The sequence below is a fragment of the Aegilops tauschii genome, chromosome 6 (genome assembly GCF_002575655.3).
Source record: "Aegilops tauschii subsp. strangulata cultivar AL8/78 chromosome 6, Aet v6.0, whole genome shotgun sequence".
In the NCBI taxonomy this organism is placed as follows: Eukaryota; Viridiplantae; Streptophyta; class Magnoliopsida; order Poales; family Poaceae; genus Aegilops; species Aegilops tauschii.
The window spans coordinates 492,234,171-492,243,217 of record NC_053040.3 but is presented as its reverse complement, the minus strand read 5'-3'; positions in this window follow the sequence as shown (position 1 = coordinate 492,243,217).

Here is a 9,047-nt window from a genome sequence, read left to right as displayed (position 1 = left end):
GTGTTAGGTACATTAGTAGCGCGGGGACCGGCGCTACTAATAAGGCGCTACAGCTAACACTTAGCAGCAGCGCGTGGGCCCCGCGCTACTGGTATACAAGTGTAGCAGCAGCGTGCTTCATGCAAGCTCGCTACTGCTAATAGCTCTAGCGTGCTTGGGGTGGACGCGCTACTGCTACTGTCACGCTGCTGCTAACTTTCTCGACTCGCTACTGCTAATTTTAGTAGTTTTTGTTTTTTTTCCTGCATATTTGTTTTGTATTTGAACATGCTTTATATAAGAATCTTTAGCAGATACAAATGTCATCATGATACACATACAAATGGCTGCGAGGCCACAAATGTAATCATAGCATATACATACAAATAGTCTCATCATAATCATCATCCAACACAAAGTGGTATCTCGTCATCATCTCGAAAATAGCGATACAAGTCTCGATTATTTGCAACTACATCGTCATCCATCTAAACAATGATATACGCGAGAAGAGCTATCACTTTGAGTGAGTGCGGAACTATGCGGTACATGAGTTCGTATCCCTCTCTCGCATTATTAGCGTGAACGTAAACTAACTACTGCCTGTCGCTCGGAAACCGGAAACCGGTACACCTGGGCCTGACACTCCGGCCACTCGTTGTATATATACTCCTAGCGTAGCACTTCTTCGCCATCGATGATCTATGCACCTGCATCGTCACATGAGCCGATGATATGCAACATATATAGTTGAGCAACAAAAAGAGACAGACTTGGCAAAAATAGAAGCAACATATCATAAGCAACAAAGTTGATCGTACCCAAAATGCCCTAACTAGAGTGATCGTCGCTAGTCGAGGAGGACGGTTTAATTACATTAAAAATAAAAGTTTCGTCGTGCATAACTCAAAGTTTCGTCATACAGAAAGTATGGACTAAACGGACACATTGTCATATATCGACAATCACTCCAACATGTCGTGCCATCCATCCAAGTCAGGGAGATAGTCTCCGAGCCTAGTGAAAGGCTTCAGGTCGAGACGCTGAGAGGCTACCCGTGTTCGGACGTCTTCCCGCGACATTTGTCCTTCTTCATAGAACATCCCTGTTTTTCCGACGACCTCCTTCATGATGATTTGGGCAAGTTCGCGCTGGATGTGATAGAACTCAGCTCGAAGTCGATGATCCTCGATATCTCTTACATTCTTTGCCCATTGCAGAATATGGGCATCGCCGTATTTAGCTGACATGCGAATGTTCTGGTGATCCCGTCTGTACTCCAGCATGTGGTGTAGGACATAGAATCCATCATTAAGAGAATCACTCGGTTGTTGGATGCAGCATAAGTCGGTCTTATGGCCGAAGGTGGGCCTGCCGTCCCTTCTCTCCTTGTCCATGACCTCTCCACCCCGTGCGCCGTAGTGATACATAGCACTGTCGAGAACATCCTTGATGTGGGTGTAATCCTTTTTGTTAATGTTCTTCGACGAGTCCAAGTAAAGAGCGTGGGAGTATCGGGGGTAGAGGATGATGAGGACGGCGCGCCTGCCGCTGCGCAAAATAAGTGCACCTCAAATTAATTAGCCTCCACCATGCAAATGAATGATTGAAATCGAAGGAAGGATAGCTGTGCGGATGACTTACAGGGGATGATAAGGCACGAGAATTGCCTCCTTGTCCTTATTGGCGAGAATGAAATTGACTATGTAGTCCCTCGCGTATTCACGGTGCTTTGTGCAGACTCCCAAGAAGCTCTCGTGCATGAAGTATGGGTCAGCGACACAGATATGAGGTATCTGCTCAACCCCGATGATGCAGTTCATGTGCAAGGCATAAAGGCGGACAAACGTAAAATCCAGCTTCTTCACTTGAAACATGTCGAATATGTAATCGAATCGAAGGAAGAACTTATCCGCGGGGAAGAAGTCGACGTACGACAATTGCCGCGGAACGTTAACCACGTAGAGTGGGTATCCTAGATCTTTCGAGGCGATGAGGCCTTTATCTATCCGCAGCACATCGTCATGAAGTCTCCTTAGATCGCCGTATCTGGCCCCTAGCGCTGCTGCAGGTAGGATTGGTTGACCGGGGATATGCCATTTATCCGCATCGGGGATATCTATACGGTCTTGAACCCAAGACTGCTGAGGCGGCTGGATCATAGAATCAGCTTTCTTGCCTTTCCTCGATCTCTTCCTAGGCTTCTTTGCCGGAAGGTCGTCTATGATATGTTGAGCCTCCGAAGACGGCAATTTAGGCACCGACTCATGACGCTCAAACCCTGAGTAGGCGCCAGTATAGACATACTATTGAGTGCCATCGTCATCCTCATCCTGGTCCATGGCGACGTCATCAGCGACTAATGGAACCTCTTCCTTCGCCGGCTATCACCCAACCCGACACCCGACGCTAATTGGGTAGGTGGGGTGTTGATGTTCATACCTTGTTGAGGCTGCGTGCTCGTGGGTGTGCTCCCGGCCACCTCCAGACGAAGCAGACTCTTTGGCCACAACAGGACCCACCCATTGCAACAATCACCAAGCCACCGCGGGGTCTCGTCGTCATCCCCCCTAGTACTAGAGGAGGCAAATTCTCATGGCCCGGTTTGACACTGGCCACGGAAACCTTGAAGACGTTCGGGGGGATCGGCCGGCTGTGGAACAATGGTTCCTTCGGCTTCATTATCGTCACCTTCCCCGTGTCCGCCTTCTGGTCGCCGATGGTGTACAATATGGTGCACGGGGTTTCATCGGCCTGCAAAGAAAAGTCTGGGATGTGAGACATCCGAAAGGCAACGAAAACAGGAGATTATACACTTATTGAAGGGGCAGGTGTGACAGATACCGTGAGGGCGTCGAGCTCAGCCAAAGACGAAGCACCGCCGAGCACATCCGGTGCGGGAGCCAGTGCGGGAGCAGGTGCAGCTGTAGGTGCTGGTGCAACGCTAGTCGAGCCGCTCCCCAAGAAGTCAGCAAGGGGAAAGTCCGCTGCATTTTTTTCTGGATTTTGCCTGGTCCAATTGAAAACGGTCGGAACCAAGGAAGTGGACATATCTGCAACCATCTGTTTTGCGGCAGCTACCACTGTTGTGACTGTCTGAGATGATTTATTCTCAACCGCAATCTCAACCTTCTTGTCGATGTTTTCTTCGGTTAACCTCCGTCTTTCCTTTCTCTCCTCCTTGGTCTCACTGTAGTACTTCTTCCACGTGGCGCCGTCTCCGACACCGTGTACACGTCCATACGACGGTCGAGTATCCACCGGGAGTCGTTTCAATATGTTCAACGGCCAGTTGAATGGAGTGTCCCACTTGGGCCTCGCCAATGCCTCAGACGGCGAGTCGCTTTCGGCCGCAATCCTGTGCTGCTCTCTCTGCAAAAGGCACAAGGATCGTTTACAAATATGACTAACGTGCAGTCGAATTCATCAAAAACTAAAATTACCAGCAGTCTGATGAACTCCGTCATGACCGCGTTCGTCTCGAAAACCTTCTTCACTGGGTCCCAACTTTGCCGGGCCCTAAGGACGTCATGCTCCTGCGGGACGGTGAACTCCACCAAGGGGTCTGGGATGCCCAGACTCGCTGCTTCCGCGTCCTCCTTGGCCCATTTGGACCTCTTCCCTCCGTAACCACAGCTTCCGAGGTGGTGGCTCCCAATGTTCCTCTGTTGAAGCCCCTTCATGTACTTAGACTTTTTTTTGGCAGCTTCGGCCTCGCAAGCCGCCTTGAATATTTGAAACTGCTCTTCCGTGATTGTCGGATTATCCTTTACAATCTCGGAGTAGGGTTCCTTCTTGTCGATGATCCTTGCTTTCACCCTTGTTTTCCAGGTGGCCAACGCGTCGCTAAACTTGGTCATGGCGTGTTTGTTTATCTTCTTCATTGTCGGGTCCTTATTTGGATCTTTATAATCGTTTTCATTCCGGCCCGGGAACAAGAATATCTGGTGAAACTTCTTTAGGAGGGAGGTCCTTATATTATCTATCTTCTGTAGTTTCTCATCGTTGATGGTGGCGGTTGTCCGTACGATGCAGCCTATTTGATTGTCGTAGCACGCGCGCGCTTCCTGGGGCACTTTTGGCTCAAAATTGCCGTCGTCCACCTCCGTGACCACCAGTCTAGTAGTCCTGAGCTTGTTAGGAAGCCATTGCCTCTTTGCTTTCGGTTCTACACCGGCTCCGCTAGTCTCGGCGCCGGTCTCAGTCTGAGCGCCGGTCTCGATGCCGGTCTCAGTCTCAGCGCCGGTCTCAGTCTCGTCGGCAAGGCTCAAAAATTCGTCTGCCGCCCGGTAGACGTCGTCGCAATCACCAGAACCCTCTCCTTCATCGTTGCTAGCCATGTTTCCTACGATTAAATCTAGTCAATTAATTCTAGACCTAATAAAATGAATAATGACATAAAAAAGGCCTATTGTTTTGCAGGAACGTTGACTCCTTCCCGGTGCGGCAAATCCCGGGCACTCGATATGTCCTAGTTTGTAGCACAAGTCATGCCGAAATTCACGGAAAATTTCGGCATGACCTTTGCTAAAAAGTGGACAAATCGAGAACCTGAATTTTGCCGGAACGGAAATGAATCAACATTCCGTCAAAACATAGGCCACTCGGCTTCATTCCCTGCAAACAAAAAAAGGCCACTTGGGCACAATCGAACCACTTCAATGTCGATTATGATCAATGAGCAAACACAATTGAGGATTTTTCATATATCATGACCACTTCAAATTTGCATCTCCTAGTGTTTGACACTTCAAGAAAATCTACATAAATCTCATGCTCTCTGAAACTCAATTAAAAAACCAAATATAGATGGAGGCAGATGTGGCAAGGGAGGCAGGGGCGTCTCTGTCAAAGCCCTAGGTAAGGACATATAGTTTTTTCCTACGGCGAGGGAGGCAGATGTGGCGAGGGAGGCAGGGGCGTCTCTGTCAAAGCCCTATCTAAATTCTTTTCCTAACTAAATTCTTTTCCTAACTAAATTAACCTAACTAATTTAGAGAGAGAGAGAGAGGAGGGGTTGGGGCTTACAGAGGATGGCTCCGGTGGTGGCGAGGGAGGCAGGGGTCGGGCGTCTCCGGTGACGGCGAGGGAGGCAGTTGTGGCGAGGGAGGATCCGGTGGCGTCGACTGCGGCTCCGGTGGCGTTGATGAGGCCGCGCGGCTCCGGTGGCGTTGGGGGCGGCTCCGGTGGCGTCGACGGCGCGCGGCTCTGGTGGCTCCGGGGGCGTCGACGTCGGCAGGAGACGGCGGCGAAGTGGGGCGATGGCGAATCGGGCAGACGGCGGCGGGGTGGGTCGAGGGATTTGGGGGAGAAGTGGTGGCCGGGAGAAAACGGTTTTTTGGTTAAGTCAAACTTAGCGGTAGCGCTTTTCGCGAAACGCGCTATAGCTAAGTTAGCTATAGCGGTTTTCACAAAACGCGCTACTGCTATGGCTGTGTAATTTCCTTCATATTTCTTATTTCCTTTTATGTTTCTATAGCGGGGGTCTAGGAAACACGCTGCAGCTACGTTAGCTATAGCGCCTCTTACGAACAAACGCTACTGCTACGCCTTTCTCCTTTTTCCGCCTTTTCATTTATATTCCTCTACATTTTATTTTTTCCTTTCTCCTTTTTCTATTTCTTTCTTTTTCATTTACTTTTCCATTTGTTTTTCATTTTATTAATTTCCATTAGCAGTAGCGCTGTCTGCGCGAAACGCGCTGCTACTTAGGTCCGAGCGGTAGCGCGCTTTCTCTCAAGGCCGCCACTGCTATACGTAGCCTATCGTTTTAGCAATGGGAATATTAGTGGTAGCGTTTTTTCCTGTGCACACGCTACTGATACCGTTGTATCTGTAGCGTGGTTTTCGCACGCGCTACTGCTATTTAGTACTAGCGCCCATTTTGGACACGTGCTACTGCTAAATTTCTGTGTATAAGGTTTTCCCTAGTAGTGCTAACCTATTAACCGGAGGCCCAGCCCAAATTGCTATTTTTTTGCCTATTTCAGTGTTTCGAAGGAAAGAAATATCAAATAGAGTCCAAACGGAATGAAACCTTCGCGAACGTGATTTTCGGAACAAACGTGATCCAGAGGACATGGAGTGGACGTCAAGAAACGAACGAGGAGGCCACGAGGCAGGAGGGCGCGCCCCCACCCTCGTGGGCCCCTCGTAGCTCTCCTGACCGACCTCTTTCGCCTATATATACTCATATACCCTGGAAACATCAGATACGGAGCCAAAACCCTATTTTCACCGTCGCAACCTTCTGTACCCGTGAGATCCCATCTTGGGGCCTTTTCCGGCACTCCGCCGGAGGGGGCATCGATCACGGAGGGCTTCTACATCAACACCATAGCCTCTCCGATGATGTGTGAGTAGTTTACCTCAGACCTTCGGGTCCATAGTTATTAGCTAGATGGCTTCTTCTCTCTCTTTGGATCTCAATACAAAGTTCTCCTCGATCTTCTTGGAGATCTAATAGATGTAACTCTTCTTTTACGGTGTGTTTGTCGAGATCCGATGAATTGTGGGTTTATGATCAAGATTATCTATGAACAATATTTGAATCTCCTCTGAATTTTTTTATGTATGATTGGTTATCTTTGCAAGTCTCTTCGAATTATCAGTTTGGTTTGGCCTACTAGATTGATCTTTCTTGCAATGGGAGAAGTGCTTAGCTTTGGGTTCAATCTTGCGGTGCTCGATCCCAGTGACAGCAGGGGAAACGACACATATTGTGTTGTTGGCATCGAGGATAAAAAGGTGGGGTTTATATCATATTGCATGAGTTTATCCCTCTATATCATGTCATCTTGCTTAAAGCGTTATTCCGTTCTTATGAACTTAATACTCTAGATGCATGCTGGATAGCGGTCGATGTGTGGAGTAATAGTAGTAGATGCAGGCACGAGTCGGTCTATTTGTCACGGACGTGATGCCTATATACATGATCATACCTAGATATTCTCATAACTATGCTCAATTTCTATCAATTGCTCGACAGTAATTCGTTTACCTACCGTAATACATATGCTCTTGAGAGAAGCCACTAGTGAAACCTATGGCCCCCGGGTCTATTTTCCATCATATTAATCTCCCGTCAACAAGCTATTTCTTGTGCCGTTTATTTTTGCTTTCTTTACTTTTAGTCTTTATCATAAAAATACCAAAAATATTATCTTATCTTCTCTATCAGATCTCACTCTCCTAAGTGACCGTGAAGGGATTGACAACCCCTTTATCGCGTTGGTTGCGAGGTTCTTATTTGTTTGTGTAGGTGCGTGGGACTTGAGCGTGGTCTCCTACTGGATTGATACCTTGGTTCTCAAAAACTGAGGGAAATACTTACGCTACTTTACTACATCACCCTTTCCTCTTCAAGGGAAAACCAACGCAGTGCTCAAGAGGTAGCATGTCACTACCGGTGAGTTCGCCCATGGAACTATCCTATTGTACATCCTGAAATCGGTAGCTAGACTCAAAAGAGTCCTGCTCATCTTAGGGTGAAAACTACGATCGAAAGGATAATGGGACATCTCGACTACACTACACTGGAATGCTTATCCACCTCCGCCTGAAGGGGGTTTTATAGATAGAGAGGAGAAAATGGCGGGAAAGAATGACTGCGGTATGGCGGGAAAGTGTTGGCGGGAACATATGGCGGGAAGGGGTTGGCGGGAAACGGGTGGCGGGAAAATACATTTCGGCCTAAGGTAAGCGGAAGAGTGGAGCCATGCAACTTTTCGGCCTACACTAGACCAAAAAGGACTTTTCGGCCTACACTCGACCAATAAGTGTATTTCGGCCAAGAGGTGGCCGAAAACACCCTTTTCAGCCAGGCCCGCACCATTTCGGCCAAGGCAAGGCCGAAAAGTCTATTTCGGCCAAGAGGTGGCCGAAAACACCCTTTTCGGCCAACACGTGGCCGACGGGGTGCTAGTTTTGATTTTCCTCCACATCATACTATAGTTTCCGAATTTGCTATAAAATACGTCATAGTTTTGAAAAAAAATCCATGATAGACGGGGTCACCATGGTCATTCAAACTCGTTAAGTAGGCCGGATCATCTGTGTAGATGTAGCTTCTGTGCACCCTGCCACGCCTAGCTATCGGCACGTACAACGTCTTGGCCCATGTTTTCCGTAATAACAAGGCATAGTCACCCAAGTTTGTTACCTCCATCCAATTATGAGCGTACTACCATCAGTTCGCCAAGAAGCTCAGATACCTTGAGAAAAGGCTCGTGGATGTCAAGTGATGGTAAGTTTCTCGCAACAATCAACAATTTGCCATGTAGCTCAATGATATTATTCTGGTATTTGGTATAGTGGATACACATTCGTATCAACAGACGGTGCGGTTTGCCATTGACCATCGGCCGTAGTCTTTGTTCACACCTATCTCCAATTAGATCATGTCCTCAAAGAGGGTGATGCCATACAACTGTCCATTGCAGAATACAAAGTCAACAGGGCCGGGTCACTCCATCAACTTGTGTTACCATTCATCCAATTGTCTGAACGACCAATCTTGCAAAGGGCGGCCCCATATTTGGAAATGACAGCGGCAAAGATGCGGCCACTTGAGTTGGGAGGACAACCTTCAGAATTATGTAGTGCCAGCTGCCTAAGCAGAGAGTCCTCATGTTTTTTTTTTCTCGAATACGCACGAGTGTGCGTACTTTATATTAAAGAAGAAGATGGGGAGAATCCCTCCACATTGAAGTTACATATTCCATATTACATATTTCAATATGATATGGTTCCAACCCCACCCCACCCACATCTATCTCACGCCGTATCTATCCGGGAAGGCCCACTTGTCAACGCGCCCAGGAAGACGCCCACCTCTCCTCGGAGTAACCCTACCATACGCCACATTGTGCCCTCCTCCTGGACTGGAGCTAGGATGCGGTCCGTTGAGGGCGCCGCTCTGTCGAACACGATCGAGTTACGGTGCTTCCATAGCTCCCATAGCACCAGAGTGATAATTGCACACACTCCCTTCCTATGCCGCCCGGTGCCGATCTTGTCCTGGCACCATTCCGTTAGTGCAACGTTACCAGTCGGGGTCCACTCGGGCC